Source organism: Mus pahari, chromosome X (genome assembly GCF_900095145.1).
Source record: "Mus pahari chromosome X, PAHARI_EIJ_v1.1, whole genome shotgun sequence".
In the NCBI taxonomy this organism is placed as follows: Eukaryota; Metazoa; Chordata; class Mammalia; order Rodentia; family Muridae; genus Mus; species Mus pahari.
Window position 1 is genome coordinate 11,206,830 of NC_034613.1, and position 23,348 is coordinate 11,230,177.

The following is a 23,348-nucleotide window of genomic DNA, read 5'->3' on the forward strand; positions in this document are numbered from 1 at the left end:
TTAGTTGTTATAGTTGTCTCTGGTTGGAGCTTGTTCCTCCTGTGATTCTGTTAGCCTCTGTCACCAGTCCTGGGAGTCCAGCTCTCTCCTGAGTCTCAGTGGTCAGAGTACTCTCTGCAGGCAAGCTCTCCTCTTGCAGGGAAGGTACACAGAAATCTGGCATTCAGACCTGCCTCCTGGCTGAAGATGAAGGCCTGAAACAGGGCCTTTCCCAGAAAATGTGTTACCTCTGCAGTCTGCATGATCACCTGCACAGACTGGTCTCAGAGTGACCAGGGACACAAGCTGTCTTTCTCACCTGCTCTGGAGGTCAGAGCCGTCCCAGGTGGCTAACTCTCCTTTGGTGGGGAAAGGTGCCCGGATGTCTGGAGCCCAAAATGTGGTCTGTCCCAGAAGCGGTGTTGCTTCTGCCTGTCCCAGATGCTATGTGTCGCTTCTGCAGTCTGCACTCTCACCTGCACAGACTGTTCTCTGGGGTTTCTGTTTTTATCTGCTGCGTGAAGAATCTTTTCTGATGATGGCTGAGCAATTCACTGATCTGTGAGCATATCAGAGTGTCATAAGTAGTCATTTTATTGTTACTTAGTTTTTAAAGACTAGTGGTATTTGTTTTTACTCTAGGCCCCTAAGCTATCTTGTCTCATGTTCTCATGTATGGATTCCACTTCATGGAATGAGCCTTAAGTCAAATCAGATCTTGGTTACTCCTACAGGCTTTGAACTACTATTGCAACAGTGTAGCTTTCAGGCAGGTCACCTTTGTAGGTCAAAGGGTTTGTAGATGGGTTGGTGTTCATCTTTCTTTCATTTTTAAATTGGATATTTTATTTATTTTTGTTTCAAATGTTACCCTCTTTTCTGGTTTCCCCTCCAAAAACCCCCTATTCTATCCTCCTCTCCCTCTTTCTATAAGGGCACTCCAGGACCCACCCACCCACTCCCACCTCACCATCCTGGCATTCCCCTACACTGGGGCATCAAGCCTTCATAGGACTATGGACTTCTCCTCCCATTGATGGAGATAAGTCCATTCTCTTCTACATATGCAGCTGGAGCCATGGGGCCCTCCATATGTACTCTTTAGTTTAGTCCTTGGGAGCCCTGGTGAAGGGGAGTCTGGTTGGATGATAATGTTGTTCTTCCTGTGGGGTTGCAAACCCCTTCAGCTCCTCCAGTCCTTTCTCTAATTCCTCCATTGGGACCCCCATGCTCAGTCAGATGGTTGGCTGTGAGCATCCACATCTGTATTTGTCAGGCTCTGGCAGAGCCTCTTATGAGACTGTTAGATAGGGCTCCTGTCAGCAAGAACTTCTTAGTATCCACAATAGTTTCTGGGTTTGGTGTCTGTATATGGGATGGATCCCCAGGTGGGGCAATTTCTGGGTGCTCATTCCTTCAGTCTTTGCTTCATACTTTCCCCCTATATTTCCTCCTGTGAATATTTTGTTCCCCCTTCTATGAAGGACTGAAGCATCCTCCATACTTTTATCTTTGTTTTTCTTAAGTTTCATATGGCGTGTGAATTATATTGTAGGCAGTCTGAGCTTTTGGGCTAATATTCACTTATTAGTGAGTACATACTATGCGTGTTCTTTTGTGACTGAGGTATCTCACTCAGGAAATATTTTCTAGTTCCATCCATTTGTCTGGGAATTTCATGAATTCCTTGTTTTTAATTGTGTAAGTATTCTGCATTTTCTCTATCCATTCCTCTGTTGAAGGATATCTGGGTTCTTTTCAGCTCCTGGCTATTATAAATAAAGCTGCTATGAACATAGTGGACTTAATCTTTATTCTTTGCTAGAATGTAGGATATCTTCCAGTACTATGACCATTAGTCTGAAGGGCTGAAGACTTTATCTAGGCAGCTGCAAAACTTCTCCATGTTCAGTAAGTTGTATAGGTGCTGTCTTCAGCAATAGGGCATTACTGTAATTTTTTGTTTATTTGTTTTTGATGCAGGGTCTCATTACATAGTTCTGACTGCTCTGGAACTCACTACGTAGATCAGGATGGCTTTAAATTGATAGAGATCTACCTTGTTAGTGCTGAGATTAAAGCATGTGTTACTATGTACAGTCCTGCTTATTTTTAACTGTGACTGATAGGTTGGGGAGAGAATATTCAAAGTCCTTTCTTATATTCAAAAGCAAATTCCTAATAGCTCCACTAATTTTCTCTTTCCATGTGAGCTTACTAGAAGCAGAAGATGCTTGCCAGCATCTTTCATGCTTTAGACAACATTGATAGAGGAAGGTAAATGATAGACTGGGTGGAGATAATTTTTTACAGAAAATGAAGAGAAGTAACAAAAGATGCATTCAGGAAAATCTCAAGAAGAGACATGTACAGTAGATACCCAATGGTACCAAATAGTAACTGGGCACAGAGGAAAAATATCACCTTCCATAAGATGCTCATTCTACAGAAGGTTGAGCATCACAGCCTTTTGAAATGGTTCTCCCTCCTTTTATTTGTTGTATTGTGGATGGAAAACAGGCCATTGTATGGTTAGGTAAGTGTGTACTATATAGCCTCTTCTATAGAATAGTATAAACCAGGTTTCTTCCTTGGTTTTTAAAAATATCTCTTGATTTATAAAAACTCTTTGGAAAGTTGTCAAATGAATAGGGAGTTCCAATGGGTATGTTGATGGACACCCATAAGTACATTTACCCATTGTTAAGATTTTGTGACATTTTCTCATAGTTAGTTGCAAAGGTCATGTCACATTTTGTGCAAATACTTTAATAGTATGGCATAAAAATAAAAACTTTTTTTCTGTATAGTCACACACCGTTATCAACTTAGGAAATGTAGCATTGACAGAATTCTAATATATGTCATTATATAATCTGTTATATTATCATATCTCCTTTCCATCCTAGTCTCCAGTACATTAGAATTTGACTGTGTTCGGAAATATGGTCATTACTGATGTAATTAAGATGATGACATACTTGTCCTCAGTTACAAATTGCTGGTTTTCTAATAAGGAAATGATCGTATGAAGATATAGCTGTGTAGGGATAATGCCATATAGCCACAGAAGTAGAGACTTTGAGTGATGAGGTATAAAAGGGGGGGGGGTCAAAGATTTCTGGCAACCCACTGGAAGCCAGAAAGAGGCAAGAGAAGATTGTTCTGTGGATTTTATAGAAAGTGTGGTCCTCTCCACACATAATTCTGGACTTCAGGCCTCTGGAACTGTGAAATGATAATTTTTCTTTTTATTCTTTTAAGCCATCTAGTGTTTGGTACTTCATTATAGAGTCTCTAGGAAATTAAAATAGTGTATGTTCAAATTTCTATTTTAGATATGGACCTTTATCTAATATTGTTTATAGTTGTGCTTTCTAGATGTCTTAGTCAGGGTTTCTATTCCTGCATAAAATATTATGACCAAGAAGCAAGTTGGGGAGGAAAGAGCTTATTCAGCTTACCCTTCCACACTGCTGTTCATCACCAAAGGAAGTCAGGACTGGAACTCACACAGGGCAGGGAGCAGGAGTTGATGCAGAGGTCATGGGGGGGGGGTGTTATTTACTGGCTTACTTCCCCTGGCTTGCTCAGCTTGCTTTCTTATACAACCCAAGACTACCTCCCCCATTGAGAGGTCTTTAATTGAGAAAATGCCTTACAGCTGGAGCTCATGGAGGCATTTTCTCAACTGAAGGTCCATATTCTGTGATAACTCCAGCTTGTGTCAAGGTGACACAAAACCAGACAGTACACTAGATGAGCATTCCAAGGATCTTGCATTGCAATTACCTCAATATGAAAGAGTTCTCAAGATGTCTTATTTTTCCCACCACTGACATTTTAATAGTATATACAAGTGGTATAAAAATACATTCTATAATCTATGTTTCTATGTTTATTCTATATAATTTGATCCAGACGGCTTTTAGCAAAGTTCACTTATAGCTGTAGCTGACATCTGCTATCTGGTCCAGAAGTAACATTAGTGTACCTCATTGCTTAAGGCAGTTACATTATAATAGTACCTCTTCCCCTTTGTAATGAACTGATCCATGAGTAGATACTCTGCCTGTATTAGCCTTAACATACCCATCTGGAACTGCTTGATAGCCTTCAAATTCTGAGCTTTGACATTTGTTTCTTTACTTCCTCACCTAATTTCTACCTCCAACTTTAAAAGCAGAACACCTTCCAAGGGTGGAGATTGAATATGGTTTATACTTCAAGAAAACAATGTGAATACAAGGGACACAAAAAATGATAGAGGTTGCAAAAGAGATGGAAGAGCAAAAGGAGGAGTGAAGAGTTGGTTATAGCTAAAGTCAGCTACCTGTAGCCATAAGTACTGAAGCTGTGGATTCAACTGACTGCAGATGGGGAGTATAGATGGTTTCTGTATAGAACTTGCCCAGATTTTCTTTCCTTGCCATTATTCCCTTACCAATATGGGATTCTGGTGATATACATAGAATTTCCACTGTAAGTGGTATTATATACATGTAGAGATGATTTAAAGTGTATAAGAGAATATGTCTATGTCATATGAAAGTATCATGCCATTTTGTATGAGAGACTTACACATCTACTATTTTTTGGTATTCATACGGGTCCTGGAGTCAATAGTACATGAATACTGAAGGATGGTTATTTATTTACAAACAAAGCTTTCTATGGTAGCAGGCATTGCTGAGCTTGGGGGTCATGGCCATTACGGATGCCTTTTACAGGCAAGGGAGCAAAACAAGGTCCCATAGGTTTTGGAACCAGGCAATGGTCATCTGGAGCATGCCTTGCTATGTACTTGCTATGTACCAGCACAGAGCTCATTGCCTCTCCGTGTCTTTTTCTATAAAATGAAAAAAAAAAGTTCTTCATCTCATATTTATGAAGTTTATCACAGGGAGTGCATGCAATTTGCTTGGAATGAGGGAGGGTATTAGGAATGTTTGTTACCTTCCCTTTCCCCTAGTTTCCCCTAGCCCATCTGCCTTGCCAAACTGAAAAGGATGCAATTTTCATTTTTGAGATCTATCTATCTATCTATCTATCTATCTATCTATCTATCTATCTATAATCTATCTATTTATTTATTATACATAAATACACTGTAGCTGTCTTCAGACACACCAGAAGTGGGCATCAGATCTCATTATAGATGGTTGTAAGCCACCATGTGGTTACTGACATTTGAACTCAAGAGCCCTATAAGAGCAGTAAGTGATCTTAACCACTGAGACATCTCTCTAGCCCGGATGTAGTTTTCTTCCTGAGTAACTAAAATAAGCAAACTGCTCATTTCAGACTTGAAATGAAAATAGTAACTTTCCCTCAGAGTTCCTAGAATCCTCCCGATTTGTCTTTAGTATTCTTTTTTAGTTTCATAACTTCTAGAAGTTTCTATATGCAATTTAACTTTGTGATATTAAAATTTATAGCTACATGTATTTATAGTTCATATGCTCTTGCATGAAAATTAGGGTTTCAATTATTACAGCAAATGTGAATATAACAGGTTAGCGTCTTGGTGACAGTAAGGCAAAAACCATGTATTGCCAAGAAATAAGAATAGAGGAAGATTTATTAACTGCAGTCGGGAAGGACAGCTTGTGACTTTCTCCCTGTCCCAAAAATAATGCTTTCCCAACAAAGGAAGCACTTTGTTAAGTAGCTGTGAAGCACTGAGCAAGTTGTCTTGTTTTGAAATGTTTCCTTATTTGTAAAATGCAGATGAATCTCCCTTATCTAAAATATTTGCTTCCTATATACCTTATACACACAGATAAAGATAATTTCAGGGAATATGGGAACTTCTCCATATATTACGGCTTCTTTAAACTTTAAAGCTCATCTGTTCCAGTCTTAAGAATGTAGGAATCATTGACTCTGTTTTTTTTTTGTTTGTTTGTTTTGTTTTGGGGTTTTGGGTTTTGGGTTTTTTTCAAGACAGGGTTGTGCATTTCTGCATGCACACAAACACTTTGGACTGGGTTTGTACTGAAGAGCTTGAACATCCTGAAAGAAGATAGGGCTACGAAAGGAAAAATGAATGCCTTGTCGGTCTGCTGATCAGAGCATGATTTTTATTAATCGGACTTTTTTAAATACAAGGAAGGATTTTTAGCCTGCCCTTGAGTCCCCTTGAAACTCCCGCATGGTCCGATCATGAGCAGAGATGAGTATCTGGTAGGCGGGTCCGAGGATCATGGGCGGAGACGACGTAGGGCGGTCTGACGACTCTGCATTCTGGGAGATCTGGGGAAGTCTTCTCAGTAGCAATTCTGTGCGCCTGTAGGGGGTGCAATATAATGTTTAGAGGGAGAGTGGTTAGTGGAGGTGGGAGACCCCAACACAGGGTTTCTCTGTGTAGCCCTGGCTGTCCTGGAACTCTGTAAACCAAGCTGGCCTTGAACTCAGAAATCTGCCTGTCTCTGCCTCCCAAGTGCTGGGATTAAAGGCATGTGTCATCACTGCTTGGCTTTTTGTTTTGTTTTGTTTTGTTTGTTTTGTTTTTTTTATTTGGGGGGGGACTTTTTATTCATATAACTGTATCATCTTCACATGGGGAAGACTCAAGTTGGAGTGGTTTGGGTGGCTTTTCATTCTATATAGTATCCTAAACATTTGACTTCATAAGTGATTCCCAAATCACAGAGCTAGAAAGAACAGAATCTTCAATCTCCATAGCATCAGCCAGCATCTTTTGCATGAAACCAAAAACCAAAAGCTGGATTCTACTTTCTCAAAATAGGTTAGTAAGCTATCTTTTCCATCTGTCAGTCACAAGGTACAATTTATGGTTAAAATTTTAATTTCTTTGCAACTATATCAAAGGGTCTCTGGGGATTTCCTTTAAAAAAAATTCCTGAAAAGAAGTGACAGACACTTTGAGAGCAACCTTTTTGGGTTTGTCATCTTTATTTAGTATCAACCCATAGTTATACTACACAAAGTTGGAGTACTGGGACACAGGAATGTTATTTTGAGGAGTTTCTTCATGTCAGAGATGACAGGTCCTTAAGTGCCAATACTGGAAATATTAATCGGAGTCTGTGAGTCTTGGATTTAATATCTCCCAAGTAGATTATATTAGGATTTTCCAGAGAAAGAAAATAGCCTACAGTGTGTGCTTGTGTGTGTGTGTGTGCGTGTGTGTGTGTGCGTGCGTGTGTGTGTGACATTTATTTTAAGAAATTTACTCACAATTATGAAAACGTTATAAATTCAATCTTCTGTGAGACTGACAAGATAAAAACTTTTGGAAAAGTTGTAGCAGCTTGAATCTTAAAGCCAGGTACTGAAAGAATTCCTTTCTGCTCAGGGAAAGTCAAACCTTATGCTATTTGGACTATCTTAGGGCTTCTATTTCTATGAAGAGACATAATGACTAATGCAACACCTATAAAGGACAGCATTTAATTGGGGCTGGTTTACAGGTACAGAGCTTCAGTCCATCATTATCATGATGAGAAACATGGCAGCGTATAGGCAGGNATGGTGTTGGAGGAGCTGAGAGTTCTACATCTTCATCTGAAGGCAGACAGGAGAAGATTGGCTGACACATGGCTAGGAGGAGGGTCTCCAAGCCCACCACCACAGTTGGAGGAAGTGTGTCACTGTGGCTTTAAGACCCTCATCCTAGCTGCCCGGAAGCCTGTCTTCTCCTATTTGCCTCCAGATGAAGATGTAGAACCATTAGCTCCTACAATGCCATGCCTGCTTGGATGCTGCCATGCTTCCTGCCTTGATGATAATGGATTGAACCTCTGAACCTGTAAGCCAGCACTAATTATATGTTGTCCTTTATAGAAGTTGCCTTGGTCATTGGGTCTGTTCACAGCAGTAAACCCCTAACTAAGACATCTATTTTGATGGATTGTTTATTTATTTAGCATTTAGATTTTTAATGTTCTCTCTATATTCTAGATATTAATCATTTGTTTTATATATAGCAAGTAAATATATTTCTGCCACTTTTTGGTAAGTTCTCAATTAATTATTTTCTGTCCCCTTCACAAGCTTTTAAATATTATATAATCCCATTACCATTTCTTGAATTTGCTTATACAATCATTTTTAGAAACCCTTGTTTTATGTCTATATATTGAAGTATTTCTACCACATTTCTCTTAAAGTTTCAGAATTTTAGGCCTTACATTGAGCTCTTTGATCCACTTTGAAATGGTTTTTAGATTCCAATTAATTGAACCTGTAGATGCTCTTGGTAACATGTAGCCATTTGCATGATTCTGTCGGTGTGTGAACATGGACCTTTTTTAGTTTCTTCTGTATTCTTTAACAAATTAATTGGAGCAATCTTTCACTCCTGTGGCTAGGTTTAATCCTTGGTATTTTACTTTTGGAGGTTGTTGTGTGTGGATTGTTTTCTTGATTTCTTTCTCAGAACTTTTATTGATATATAGAAAAGCTATTTATTTTCATATGGTGATTTTTGTAGCCTGCTATTTTATCTAAATATGTTTAAGAGATTTCTAAGAATTGAACAAATTTGCATGTACATTCATTGGAGAAATTAGTCTGCAGATTTGGTAAGCAGTTGAGCTCAGTTTACAATATTTTACTGAAAATTTCTACATCCATAATGATTGGCCTAAAACTTTTTAAATCCAAAACTTTAAAGGAATTGCATACATGAGTACTTCACTTACGTAATTTATACCCTATTCTCTCCTCCCACTCACTCCTCTTGTGCCCCCATACTCCCTCTCAAATTCCCTCTTTTTCTATAATTGCTACATACATACACATACACACAAACTCCAGGGAGGAAAGTATTCACTGATGATCATATGTACATATATTTATAGAGATGACCACTTGGGCTTGTGTAATCTATCAAGAGCCACATTGCCAGAGAAAACTGATGCCCCATTTCTGACTGCCTGTAGCTCTGCATCTAGGTTTGGGTACCTCCCCAAATTTTCCATATACACATTGACATGCTCACTGGTGTTGCTATGCAGGTCTTGTTTAGGCAACCATATTAAGATGGGTCCAGCTTCCTTGTCATATCTAGAAGATACTTTTACAACAGATATTTTGATCCTTTGGCTCTTACAATCTTTATTGTCCCTCTTCCATCATGTTTCCTGAGACTTAAGTGTGAGAGTTTCTTTGTAGATGTAGCAATTGGGGTTAGATGCCCACAGTAAAATATTTTTGGCATTTTGTCCATTTATAGATGTGTATGACAGTCTTTTCATATAGTGCGCTGATCCAGTTTGGGTATTAGAGTAATGATGGCTTTATAAAATTAGTAGCATTTTATTCATTTTCTATTTTACAAAATATTTTAGAGAATATTAATATTAGTTTTTCTTTAAAAGTTTGGTGTAATTTAGCAGTGAATCCACATGGATCTTGCTCTTATTCCAACTGGGAGACGTCTGTTTGATGCTTTTAATTTCATTGCATTTATAGATCTATTTAACTTGGTAATAGTTTCTTGCTTGAATTTTGGTATATTGTATGTATCTAGAAATTTGTCATTTTCTTCTAGACTTTCCAATTTGTTTGAATATATATTTTCAATGTCTGACCAAATGATCCTTTGAACTTCATAGGTATCTCTTTTAATCGTTTCTTTTTCTCCCCAATTTTGTTCATTTGGGACTTCTTTCTCTTTATTTTGGTTAGTGTGAATAAAAGTTTGTCAATCTTCCTTTTCTTTAAGAACCAACTTTTTTGCTTTTTTTTTTTCCAGAGAGAGTTTCTCTGTGTAGGCTTGGCTGATCTGGAACTCACTCTGTAGACCAAGCTGGCCTCAAAGTCTCATGCCTACCTCTAAATCTGCACTGCTGGGATTAAAGACATGCACCACTACCACCTAGCATGAAAATAATTTTCTATCTTTTGTGCAGAGATAACTCTGATTTTAGGTAACATAAATGGTGTTGATTAGTAAATCTGATTAGATACCTCTGCTGGGAGATATACACCCCTGACACTCAGCTCAGAGTCCTGCAAATTGTAAGCTCCACTATTACACACACACACACACACACACACACACACACACACACACACACACACACATGTTTATTATTCTTTGGCAGTTTCATGGATGTTTACAATGAATTTCAGTCCTCCTCACCCTGTATTTTCCTGCTTCATCTCCTCTCTTTTTCTTACTGAAATCCTTCTTCCTGTCAAGTGCTTTACTACTTTTTTTATTAGATATTTACTTTATTTACATTTCAAACGCTATCCCGAAAGTTCCCTGTAACCTCCCCCTGCCCTGCTCCCCTACCCACCCACTCCCACTTCTTGACCCTGGTGTTCCTCTGTACTGGGCATATAAAGTTTGCGAGACCAAGGGGCCTCTCTTCCCAATGATGGCCAACTAGGCCATCTTCTGCAACATATGCAGCTCTGGGGGTACTGATTAGTTCATATTGTTGTTCCACCTATAGGGTTGCAGACCTCTTCAGCTCCTTGGGTACTTTCTCTAGTTCCTCCATTGGGGGCACTAGGTTCCATCCAATAGATGAGTGTGAGCATCCACTTCTGTATTTGACAGGCACTGGCATAGCCTCAGACAAGACAGCTATATCAGGATCCTTTCATCAGAGGAATGGATACAGAGAATGTGGTACATTTACACAATGGAGTACTACTCAGCTTTTAAAAACAATGAATTTATGAAGTTCTTGGGCAAATGATGTATTTGGAGGATATCATCCTNAGTGAGGTAACCCAATCACAAAAGAAGTCACTAGATATGCACTCACTGATAAGCAGATATTAGCCCAGAAACTTAGAATACTCAAGATACAATTTGCAAAACACAAGAAAATCAAGAAGAAGGAACACCAACATGTGGATACTTCATTCCTCTGTAGATTAGGGAACTAAACACCTGTGGAAGGAGTTACAAAGACAAAGTTTGGAGATAAGATCAAAGGATGGACTATCCAGAGACTACCCAACCTGGGGATCAACATATAATTAGCCATCAAACCCAGAAGCTTTCCTACTTTTAAGCCTTTTCTGAGTATATGACACAGTGAGCTTGATTAGGGTCTCCTGCATAGGCAACCTAGTAGTGACTACCCTATTAAACATACTGACATTCTTCTCCATAGCCATCATTGTGATAGCTAATATAGTTTAGGATATCAACTTGAGTGCATATGGAGTAAAGTAAAACTTCAGGTGCTGTGCCCTCCTTTATGGAATGTTCTGAATCAAAATATAGAAGCTAGAAGTTTCTCCTTAAATCTGAGCAACACTTTCCAGTGTCAGGTCTCACAAAAGGATATAAGAATATCTAACTGCTTTCTGCCTGCTTATTCTTACTCTTACTAGCCTATTTCATTGTTGCTTAGATTCCTACCTCACAGAAACTTTATGACAACAAATATTTGCATTTTAAAATATTATACGGAAGAAGTCAAAATATCATTATTTGCAGGTGATATGATGGTATACATAAGTGACCCTAAAAAGNCCACCAGAGAACTCCTAAACCTGATAAACAGCTTCAGTGCTGTAGCTGGATATAAAATTAACTCAAACAAATGAGTGGCTTTCCTCTACACGAAGGACAGACAGAAGGAGAAAGAAATTAGGGAAACAAATCCCTTCACAATAGTCACAAATAATATAAAATACCTTGGTGTGACTCTAACTAAAGAAGTGAAAGGTCTGTATAATAAGAACTTCAAATCCCTAAAGAAAGAAATTAAAGAAGATCTCAGAAGATGGAAAGATCTCCCATGCTCATGGATTGGCAGGACTAACATAGTCAAAATGGCCATCCTGNCAAAAGCAATCTACAGATTCAATGCAATCCCCATCCAAATTCCAACCCAATTCTTCACAGAGTTAGAAAGGGGTATTTGCAAATTCATCTGGAACAATAAAAAACCTAGGATAGCAAAAACCATTCTCAACAATAAAACAACCTCTGGTGGAATCACCATGCCTGACCTTAAGCTGTACTACAGAGCAATTGTGATAAAATCTGCATGATACTGGTACAGCGACTGACATGTAGATCAATGGCATAGAATTGAAGAACTTGAACTTTGTCACTTGAACTTTGACAAGGGAGCTAAAACCATCCAGTGGAAAAAAGACAGCATCTTCAACAAATGGTGCTGGCACAACTGGCAGTTAGCATGTAGATGAATTTGAATTGATCTATTCCTTTCTCCTTGCACAAAGTTCAACTCTAAGTGGATCAAAGACCTTCAGGTAAAACCAGAAACAGTGAAATTTATAGAGGAGAAAGTGGGGAAAAACCTCAAAAATATGGGTAAAATAGAAAAATTCCTGAACAGAACAGCAATGGCTTGTGCTGTTAGATCAAGAATTGACAAACAGGATCTCATAAAATTGCAAAGCTTATGTAAGGCAAAAGATACTGTCAATATGACAAAAAGGCCACCAACAGATTGGGAAAAGATTTTTACCAATCCTAAATCTGATAGGGGACTAATATCCAATATATACATACAAAGAGCTCAAGAAGCTGGACTCCAGAAATTCAAATAATCCCATTAAAAAATGGGGTACAGAGCTAAACAAAGAATTCTCAACTGAGGAATACCAAATGGCTTAGAAGCACCTGAAAAAATGTTCAACATCCTTAATCGTCTGGCAAATGCAAATCAATACAATCCTGAGATTCCACTTCACCCCAGTCAGAATAGCTAAGATCAAAAATTCAGTTGACAGCAGATGCTGGAGAGGATGTGGAGAAAGAAGAACACTTCTCCATTGCTAGTGGAATTGCAAGCTTGTACAACCAGTCTGGATATCAATCTGGCAGTTCCTCAGAAACTTGGGCATAGTACTACCAGAAGATCCTGTAATACCTCTCTTGGTCATATACCCAGAAGATCTTCCAACTGGTAATAAGGACACATGCTCTACTATGTTCATAGAAGCCTTATTTATAATAGCCAGAAGCTGGAAAGAACCTAGATGTCCCTCAACAGAGGAATGGAAACAGAAAATGTGGTACANTTACACTATGGAGTACTATTCAGTTATTAAAAACAATGAATTTGTGAAATTCTTAGGCAAATGGATGGATCTGGAGGATATCATCCTTAGTAAGGTAACCAAATCACAAAAGAAGTCACTGATATACACTCACTGACAAGTGGATATTAGCCCAGAAACTTAGAATATCCCAGATACAATTTGCAAAACACAAGAAAATCAAGAAAGAAAACCAAAGTGTGGATACTTCATTCCTCCTGAGAATATGGAACAAAATATCCATGGAAGGAGTTACAGAGACAAAGTTTGGAGCTAAGACAAAAGGATGGATCATCCAGTGACTCCCGTATCTGGGGATCCACCCCATAATCAGCCACCTAACACAGACACTATGGAATATGCCAGAATGATTTTGCTGAAAGGACCCTCATATAGCTTCTCTCTTGTGAGGCTAGGTCAGAGCCTAGCAAATACAGAAGTGGATGCTCACAGTCATCTATTGGATGGAACACAGGGCCCCCAATGAAGGAGGTAGAGAAAGTTCTCAAGAGCTGAAGGGGTATGCAACCCTATATGTGGAACATCAATATGAATTAACCACTACCCCCAGAGCTTGTGTCCCCAGCTGGATGTGTAGCAGAAGATGGCCTAGTTGGCCATCATTGGGAAGAGAGGCCCCTTGTTATCATGAAGATTATATGTCCCAGTACAGGGGAATGCCAGGGCCAAGAAGTGGGAGTGGGTGGGTAGGGGAGCAGGGCAGGGGGAGTGTATAGGGGACTTTTGGGATAGCCTTTGAAATGCAAATGAAGAAAATATCTAATAAAAAATGTAAAAAAACACAAGTACATCCATTCTCTTTGAGCACCTAAGATTCTTTGTTGAAAAATTTGCAGTGATAATAGATATATGTAAGTCTCCTAGCAACAGGAGACAATCCTAAACTGACTAAGAAACAAAGAAAAGCACAAAGAACCATCTCCCTTGCCATTGTCTGAGTAACAAAATGGAAGTTTAAACTTAAAAGTGAAAAATATTTGAAATGATGGCTTCTTGAGAGCCTAGGGCAGCATGGCCAAACCTATAAATTGGAATAAGCTCAACTGTTCCAGGCTTGCCTCTTTGGATTCTAGGCTAAATGTACTTTTTTAAATTTCAGCTAAAGGTGGAAAACAGTTTCTGTGGCATCCACACGTTAGAGTCGCATGCTATTAAAGAAGTCATGGTTCTTGTAAAACAGTGCAGCAAAATGGATGGCATTGGAGTGAGGCCAGATAGTTTCAACTGTTGCACTGACAGTGGAATGTGGTATCTAGAAGATAGTCACAGTACCACAGACAAAGAGACATCTACTTGTCAATGTTCCAAAATTCATTGTGGTCCCTGAAAAACTATTTTAGCTTCAGAAACAGCTACCATCATTTGTATTGCTTCATTTTCACCTTGTATTGTGGCAACTCTAAGTACAGTGTATGAGAGCACCTCAAAAGAAGAACTGCGTTCTCAGTAGATCCTTTAGCCACTTTGTTCTTTAGACTAGCATTTTCTGAGATGAGGCACATAAAATTATAATCCAGCATGGAAAGGAATTTTTGGCGGTTTTCTTTTAAAAAATATGGGAAACCATGAAGTATGATCAACTAATAATCAGTCTGACACTGGAGGGACTCATTTAGCTCATCTATGTTCAGGAGGGTTCTGTATTATATACTCAGTGTGCATAATTTCCTGGAAGAGCACCTGCATTAATTACTTTTCTTGTTTCTGTGACAAAGTACCTGACAAATGCAATTTAAGCGAGGAAGGTTTTTCTTTGCTTGACAATTCCAGGGCACATCATGGTGGGAAGTTACATTGTGTCAGTGGGAACTTGTGACAGCTGGTCACATTAGTATCTGCAGGGACCAATGAATGCTAGTGCTCAGTTTCCTTTCTCCTTTTTATTCTCTCTGGCAGCTGGAATGGATCTCTCTATGGAAATTAACCTAATATGGTATTTCCTCATAAGCATGTCTCCTAGGTGATTCTAGATTATGTCAGGTTAACAATATTAACCATCACCATCTTCCAATAATGTTAATTTTGGCCCAATATCCTGAAGCTTGTACTAGAGGGATTTCATGGATTTTACTGCTCAACTTGTTAATGTAAAAATTAGAAAGTACAGAATACCCATGATGCAAACTACAGACCGTAAAAAGTTAAACAAGGAGGAAGACCCAATTGAGGATGTTTCAACCCCACTTAGAAGGGGGAACAAAATAATCACAAGAGACAGAGGAAGGAAGGGACCTGTGTGGGCATGGGGAGGGGAAGGGGAAAAGGTCAGACAGGATTGGGTATGAGGGAGGACAGGAGAGAAACCCAGAGGGCCAGGAGAATGAATGGAAATATGCAGTTTCTGGGATGGGAAGTGGTGTGGGGGGCAACTCTACAAAGTCTCAGAGACCTGAGATGTAAGAGGCTCCCAAGACTGAGTGGGGGTTACCTTAACTGAAATGCCCAACAGTGAAGAGTTGGAACCTGTAGAAACCCCCTCCAGTAGATAGACAGGGAGCCCACTGGAGGGATGAAGTCACCAACCCACATTCAAAATTTTCAACCCAGAAGTGTTCCTGTTTAAAAGAACTGCAGTGAAGAAAATGGAGCAGAGACTGAAGAAAAGGCAGTCCAATGACTGGCCCAAATTGGGATCCATCCCACTGGCAGGCACACAACCCAAACACTGATACTATGCTGTACTTGCGGACAGAAGCCTAGCATAGCTGTCCTGGGAGTCCTGGGAGGTTCTACCAGCAGCTGACTGAGACAGATGCAGATGTTTAGAACCAACCATTGGACTGAGCTTGGGTACACGTATGGAAGAGTTAGGGTAAGGATTGAAGGAGCTGAAGGAGATTGTAACCCCATAGGAACAACAACAGTGTCAAATATAACCTGGACTCCCCAGAGCTCCCAGAGACAAAGCATACATGGGCTGGTCTGAGGCCCCTGGCACATAATGTAGCAGAGGACTCTGCTGTCTGGCCTCAATGGGAAAAGATGTACCTAATCCTTTAGAGATTTGATGCCTCAGGGAAGGGGGATTCATGGGGACTTCACCCTCTCAGCGACAAAGGGGATGGAGTGAAGAACTCTGGGACTGGGATATCTGGGATGTAAAAAAAAATAATTTTCAAAAAGTAGAAAGTAAGTATTAAACTTGTGCATTAAAATAAAATGAATGTGCTTGAAAATCTTTTCTTTATTTTTCCTCTTTCTATTAGATATTTTCTTCATTTAAAATTCAAATGCTATCCAGAAAGTCCCCTATACCCTATACCCTGCCCTGCCCTGATCCCAAAATCCACTTCTGCTTCCTGGCACTGGCATTCCTCTGTACTTGGGCATATGATCTGCACAAGACCAAGGGCCTCTCTTCCCATTGATGGCCAACTAGGCCATCCTCTGCTACATATGCAACTAGAGACACAGCACTGGGGGGGGGGGTACCAATTAGTTCATATTGTTTTTCCTCCTATGGGGTTAAAGGCCCCTTTAGCTCCTTGGGTAATTTCTCTAGCTCCTTCATTAGGGGCCATATGTTCCATCCAATACATGACTGTAAGCATCCACTTCTGTATCTGCCAGGCACAAGAGATAGATATATCAGGGTTCTGTCAGCAAAATTTTTCTGGCATATGCAATAGTGTCTGGGTTTGCTGATTGTATATGGGATGGATCCCCCGGTGGGGCAATCTCAGGATGGTTGTTCCTTCAGTCTCAGCTCCAAACTTTGTCTCTGTAACTCCTTCCATGGGCATTTTGTTCCCCATTCTAAGAAGGAACAAAGCATCCACACTTTGGTCTTCTTTCTTCTTGGGTTTCATGTGTTTTGCAAATTGTATCTTGGGTATTTTACATTTCTGGGCTAATACCTGCTTATCTGTGAATGCATATAATATGTGTTCTTTTGTGACTGGGTTATCTCACTCAGGATAATATCCTCCAGATCCATGCATTTGCCTACGAATTTTATAAATTTATTGTTTTTAATGGCTGAGTAGTACTCCATTGTGTAAATGTATCACATCTTCTGTACCCATTCCTCTGTTGAGGGACATCTGGGTATTAAAAATAAGGCTACTTTGAACATAGTGGAACATTTGTATTTATTACAAGTTGGAACATCTTCTGTGTATATGTCCAGGAGTGGTATTGCTAGGTCCTCATGTAGTACTATGTCCAGTTTTCTGAGGAATCGCCAGACTGAATTCCAGAGTGCTTGTAACAGCTTGCAATCCCACCAGCAATGGAGGAGTGTTCCTCTTTCTCCACATCTGCTCCAGCATCTGCTGTTAACTGAATTTTTGATCTTAGCCATTCTGACTGGTGTGAGGTGGAATCTCAGTGTTGTTTTGATATGTATTTCCCTGATGATTAAGGATGTTAAATATTTTTTCAGGTGCTTCTCAGCCATTCAGTATTCTTCAGTTGAGAATTCTTTGTTTAGCTCTGTACACCATTTTAATAGGATTATTTGATTTTCTGGAGTCCTTCTTCTTGAGTTCTTTATATATATTGGATATAAGTCCCCTATCAGATTTAGGATTGGTAAAGATGCTTTCCCAAACTGTTGGTAGCCTTTTTGTCTTATTTACAGTGTCTTTTGCTTTACATAAGCTTTGCAATTTTATAAGGTCCCATTTGTCAATTCTCAATCTTAGAGCACAATCCATTGCTGTTTTGTTCAGGAATTTGTCCCTAGTGCCCTCATCTTAGAGACTTTTCCCCACTTTCTCCTCTTATAAGTTTCAGAATCTCTGATTTTTTTTGTGGATTTCCTTGATACACTTAGAATTGAGTTTTGTACAAGGAGATAAGAATAGTTCAGTTTGCATTTTCCTACATGATAGCTGCCAGTTGTACCAGCACCATTTGATGAAAATGCTAACATTTTTCCACTGGATGGTTTTAGTTCCCTTATTAAATATCAAGTGACCACAGGTGTTTGGTTTCATTTCTGGGTCTTCAATTCTGTTCCATTGATCTACCTGTCTGTTGCTGTACCAGTACCATGCAGATTTTATCACAATTGCTCTGTAGTACAGCTTGAGATCAGGCATTGTGTTTCCACCAGAGTTTCTTTTATTGTTGAGAATAATTTTTGCTAGCCTAGGGTTTTTGTTATTCTACATTAATTTGCAAATTGCCCTTTCTAACTCAGTGACGAAGTGATTTGGAATTTTGGTGGGGATTACACTGAATCTGTAAATTGCTTTAGGCAAGATAGCCATTTTTACTATATTAATCCTGCCAATCCATGAGCATGGGAGATCTTTCCATCTTCTGAGATCTTCAATTTCTTTCTTCAGATACTTGAAGTTCTTATCATAAAGATTTTTCACTTCCTTAGAGTCACACCAAGGTATTTTATATTATTTGTGACTATTGTGAAGGGTGTTGTTTCCCTAATTTGTTCTCAGCCTGTTTATCCTTTGTGTAGAGAAAGACCACTAATTTTTTTGAGCTAATTTTATATCCAGCTACTGAACTGAAGCTGTTTATCAGGTTTAGGTGTTCTCTGGTGGAATTTTTTTTATTTTTTTTTTTTTTTATTTTTCGAGACAGGGTTTCTCTGTGTAACCCTGGCTGTCCTGGAACTCGCTTTGTAGACCAGGCTGGCCTTGAACTCAGAAATCCACCTGCCTCTGCCTCCCAAGTGCTGGGATTAAAGGCGTATGCCACCACACCCGGCTCTGGTGGAATTTTTAGGGTCACTTATATATACTATCATATCATCTGCAAATAGTGGTATTTTGACTTCTTCCTTTCCAACTTGTTTTACCTTGATCTCCTTTTGTTGTCCAATTGCTATGGCCAGGACTTCAAGTACTTTATTGAATAGGTAGGGAGAAAGTGGGCAGCCTTTTCTAGTTCCTGATTTTAGTGGGATTGCTTTGAGTTTCTCTCCATTTAGTTTGATGTTGGCTACTGGTTTGCTTTATATTTCTTATATTATATTTTGGTATGGACCTTGAATTCCTGATCTTTCCAAGACATATCATGAATGGGTGTTGAATTTTGTCAAATGCTTTCTTAGAATCTAACAAGATGATCATGTGGTTTCTGTCTTTGTATTTGTTCATATTGTGGATTATGTTGATGTACTTCCATATAGTAAACCATCCCTGCGTCCCTGGAATGAAACCTACTTAATCATGATGGATAATAGTTGTGATTTGTTCTTAGATTTGATTTGCAAGAATTTTATTGAGTATTTTTGCATCGATATTCATAAGGGAAATTAGTCTGAAATTCTCTTTGTTTGTTGTGGTTTAGGTATCAGAGTAATTGTGGCTTGATAGAATGAATTGGGTAGAGTCCCTTCTGTTTCTCTTTTGTGGAATAGTTTCTGGAATATTGGTATTAAGTCTTCTTTGAAGGTCGGATAGAACTCTGCACTAAACCCATCTGGTCCTGGGCTTTTCTTTTTTCATTAGGAGACTATTGATGACTGCTTCTATTACTTTGGGGGAAATGGGACTATTTAGATCATTAATCTGATCCTGATTTAACTTCAGTACCTGTTATCTGTCTATAAAATTGTCCATTTCATCCAGGTTTTCCTGTTTTGTTGAATATAGCCTTTTGTAGTAGGATTTCATGATGTTTTGTATTGTTATGTCTCCCTTTTCATTTCTGATTTTTCTTAATGAGGATACTGCCCCTGTAACCTCTAGTTAGTCTGGCTAAGGGTTTATCTATCATGTTGCTTTTCTCAAAGAACCAACTCTTGGTTTGGTTGATTCTTTTAATAATTCTTTTTGTTTCCACTTGGTTGATTACAGGCCTAAGTTTGATTATTTCCTGCTGTCTACTCCTCTTGGGTGAATTTGCTTCCTTTTGTTCTAGAGCTTTTATGTGTACAATCAAGCTGCTGGTGTGTGCTCTCTCTAGTTCCTTTTTGGAGCCACTCAGAGCTTTGAGTTTTCTGCTTAGGACTGCTTTCATTGTGTCTGGTTATGTTGTGGCTTCATAATCATTAAACTCTAAAAAGTCTTTAATGTCACAGTGCAAGCAAGGAAATAAAGGCCTAAGCAAGGATGCTGGCAGTGGAAATGGAAAAGATGTGTGGTGCAAGAGATACAGTAATGCTAGATTCACAAGTTCTGGTTATAGAAGCTGAGACATGTGAGAGGCCAAAGCTAGTGGCCCAGCTGAAATGTGAGGATGATGACTCTAGCATTAGGAACTGAAGGGCAACACACGCACATGGATAGATCTGCTCATTGAAGGAAATCCTGTTTTGAGAAGCTGAATTATTGATTGTGGATGAACTTGAATGACAAGTTAAGTGACGAGGAGGGTACAGGAATTTAGGAGGCTTTTGGTATAATTCTGCCTCTGCTTCTAAAGAATGTCTCATTGATTGCCAGTGTGCCACAGTCAAGCTCTCCACTTAGAGACACTCAGTGCCTTTCCATGTAACTGTGATGAAGTAGACTACTGGTCATTGGAAGTAAATATCATGGATCTGCAAGCGGTAAATCAGTCTGTATAATCTAGCCTGCCCCAGACCCTGGTGAAAAGCTTGACCATGGCCTATAAAACTGTCAAGAGCTGAGACTTGAACTGTTTCAACACCAAATAACTTGTTAATGAAATTACTGGGACAATAACAGGCCATATGTGTGATTTTCTGGGATTCCTTTGCTGCAGAAGCATATTGAAAAACTAACTAGATTTATGTCAGTTTATTTTGTTTCTTATTTCTCGTGTATCATCTGCTTTAATTAATTTGTAATGGACTTGTTTTACCTACCTTTGAACACTTACACTGAGTAAGAATATGGTCTGCATATGACTTCATTGACTTGGAAACCAGATCTTTTGACTGGCACTCAGACAATTGAAGGCAAAATGAACCACACAATTTTGGTGATGTCTTAGAGTAGATGTCTAATTTTACCTTCCTCCAAATTGATTATGGACCACTTTGAGGCTTCTCAATGCTATTTTGTGATAGCCATGACATCACTTGGTTTGTTCCTTTTCTCTAATTTTATCCTATATGAACTACTGCTTAAGGGACTAACATTTCAAGATCTGTTTTCTTTATTGTTTAGTTTCTTGGAACAAGGAGCGAATGCTATATATTTGTCCCCTATGGTTGTTTTACAGATGTAGAACTTGGGAAAATAAGCAGCTGGTAATATATGAACAGTTACTTCTGGTAATGTGAAATGGTCCTAGTATGTCTATAGCTCTCTTCACAGTTAATTGCATGAATTCTCATTCAGTAGAAGAAATGTGCCAAACCATGAGCAATTAAAACACACACACTCATACACACACACACACACACACACACACACACAAACACACACAGTGGCAAGTGCTATTTAGCAGTTTTACATTAGTCCCAAAGCAAAAGATTATTCACTGTTTTTATTTATTGCTATCTTTTGGCTAATGAAAGATATTCTATTTTATGTTTTGTTTGATTTATGAGTGGTCAATGTAGCCCAAGCTAGCATCAAACTTATGGTCATCCTACTCTTGCCACCATAATGCTGGGCTTACAAAAGTGTGCCTGCTTAGGAAATTTCAAAACATATATTTATGTTAATAATGTCTTTGATTGGTCTAAGTAGTACATGTCAGTAATCCAAGGAAGTAACAGGCACACATTGTGTTTTGTATTTAATTATAAATCATAATCATTTTGAATTTAGTGGTAAATCATAATTGTTTTGTATTTAAAGTGTTTTGAATTTAATTATAAATCATCATCATTTTGTGATTACTTATAAATCATAAAGTATAGTTCATAAATATTACTAAGGTACTCAGGCTGGTCTTGACTGCTGTAGGCTTAGTTTGTGGGTACTGACATTTTTTTTTCTTTTTTTTTTTTGTCCTGCTTGCCTTAGCTTTGTGGGTACTGACTTCACAGACCTAGTTAGGCTTGCCACTGATATGCATGATTTTTATATTTTTACTTATTTGTTAAAATGAACTCAATAAACATTAGAAATATAAAAACCAAACAAACAAAAAAGTCTTTAATGTCTTTCTTTATTTCTTCCTTGACCATGGTATCATTGAGTAGAGTATTGTTCAGCGTCCACGTGTATGTTGGCTTTCTATTATTTATAGTTATTGAAGATCAGCCATAGTCCATTGTAATCTGATAGGATGCATGGGATAATTTTAATATTTTTTATCTGTTGAGGCCTGTTTTTTGACCAATTATATGGTCAACTTTGGAGAAGGTACCATGAGGTGATGAGAAGAAGATACATCCTTTTGTTTTAGGACAAAATATTCTGTAGATATCTGTTAAGTCCATTTATTTCATAACTTCTGTAAGTTTCACTGTGTCTCTGTTTAGTTTCTGTTTCCAGGATCTGTCTATTGATAAGAGGGGGTGTTGAAGTTTCCCACTATTATTGTATGAGCTGAAATATGTGGTTTGAACTTTACTAGTTTTCCCTTAATGAATGCAGATGCCCTAGCATTTTGAGTATAGATATACAGATTTGAGAGTTCATTTGGAAGATTTTAGCTTTGATGAGTATAAAGTGCCCCTCCTTGTCTTTTTTGATAACTTTGGGTTGGAAGTCAATTTTATTCGATATTAGAATGGCTACTCCAGGTTGTTTCTTGGGAACATTTGCTTGGAAAATTGTTTCCTAGCATTGTCATCTTAAGTACTGTCTGTCTTTGTCCATAAGGTGAGTTTCCTGTATGCAGAAAAATTTTGGGTCCTGTTTATGTAAACAGTCTGTTCTAACCACCAGTGATCCTAAGATCCTGGGTAGGCTAGGGCACCTGGGGAGTGGAGAGTCCTCTGGGGACTGTGGGACTGTTCACCTAGTTTGTGCCCAAGGTGGAATGGCTTGCTGACACTGACCATAAGTTTAATTTTTGGCTTTATTTGTTCCTTGACTAAGTTATCATTGAGTAGAGCATTGTTAAGCTTCCACATGTGTGTGTTCTTTCTGTTCTTTTAGTTGTTATCGAACACCAGCCTTAATTCATGGTGATCTCATAAAATGCATGGGATTATTTCAATCTTCTTCTCTTTTTATTGGGGAATTGAATCCATTGATATTAAGAGATATTAAGGAAATGTAATTGTTCCTTCCTGTTATTTTTGTTGTTAGAATTGGAATTCTCTTCATTTGGCTATCTTCTTGTAGGTTTCTTGAAAGATTACTTTCTTGCTTTTTGTAGGGCACAGTTTCCTTCCTTGTGTTAGAGTTTTCCCTTTATTATCATTTGAAGGGCTGGATTTGTGGAAAGATATTGTGTACATTTGGTTTTGTCATGGAATACCTTGGTTTCTCCACCTATTGTAATTGAGAGTTTTGCTCGGTATAGTAGCCTGGGCTGGCAATTGTGTTCTCTTA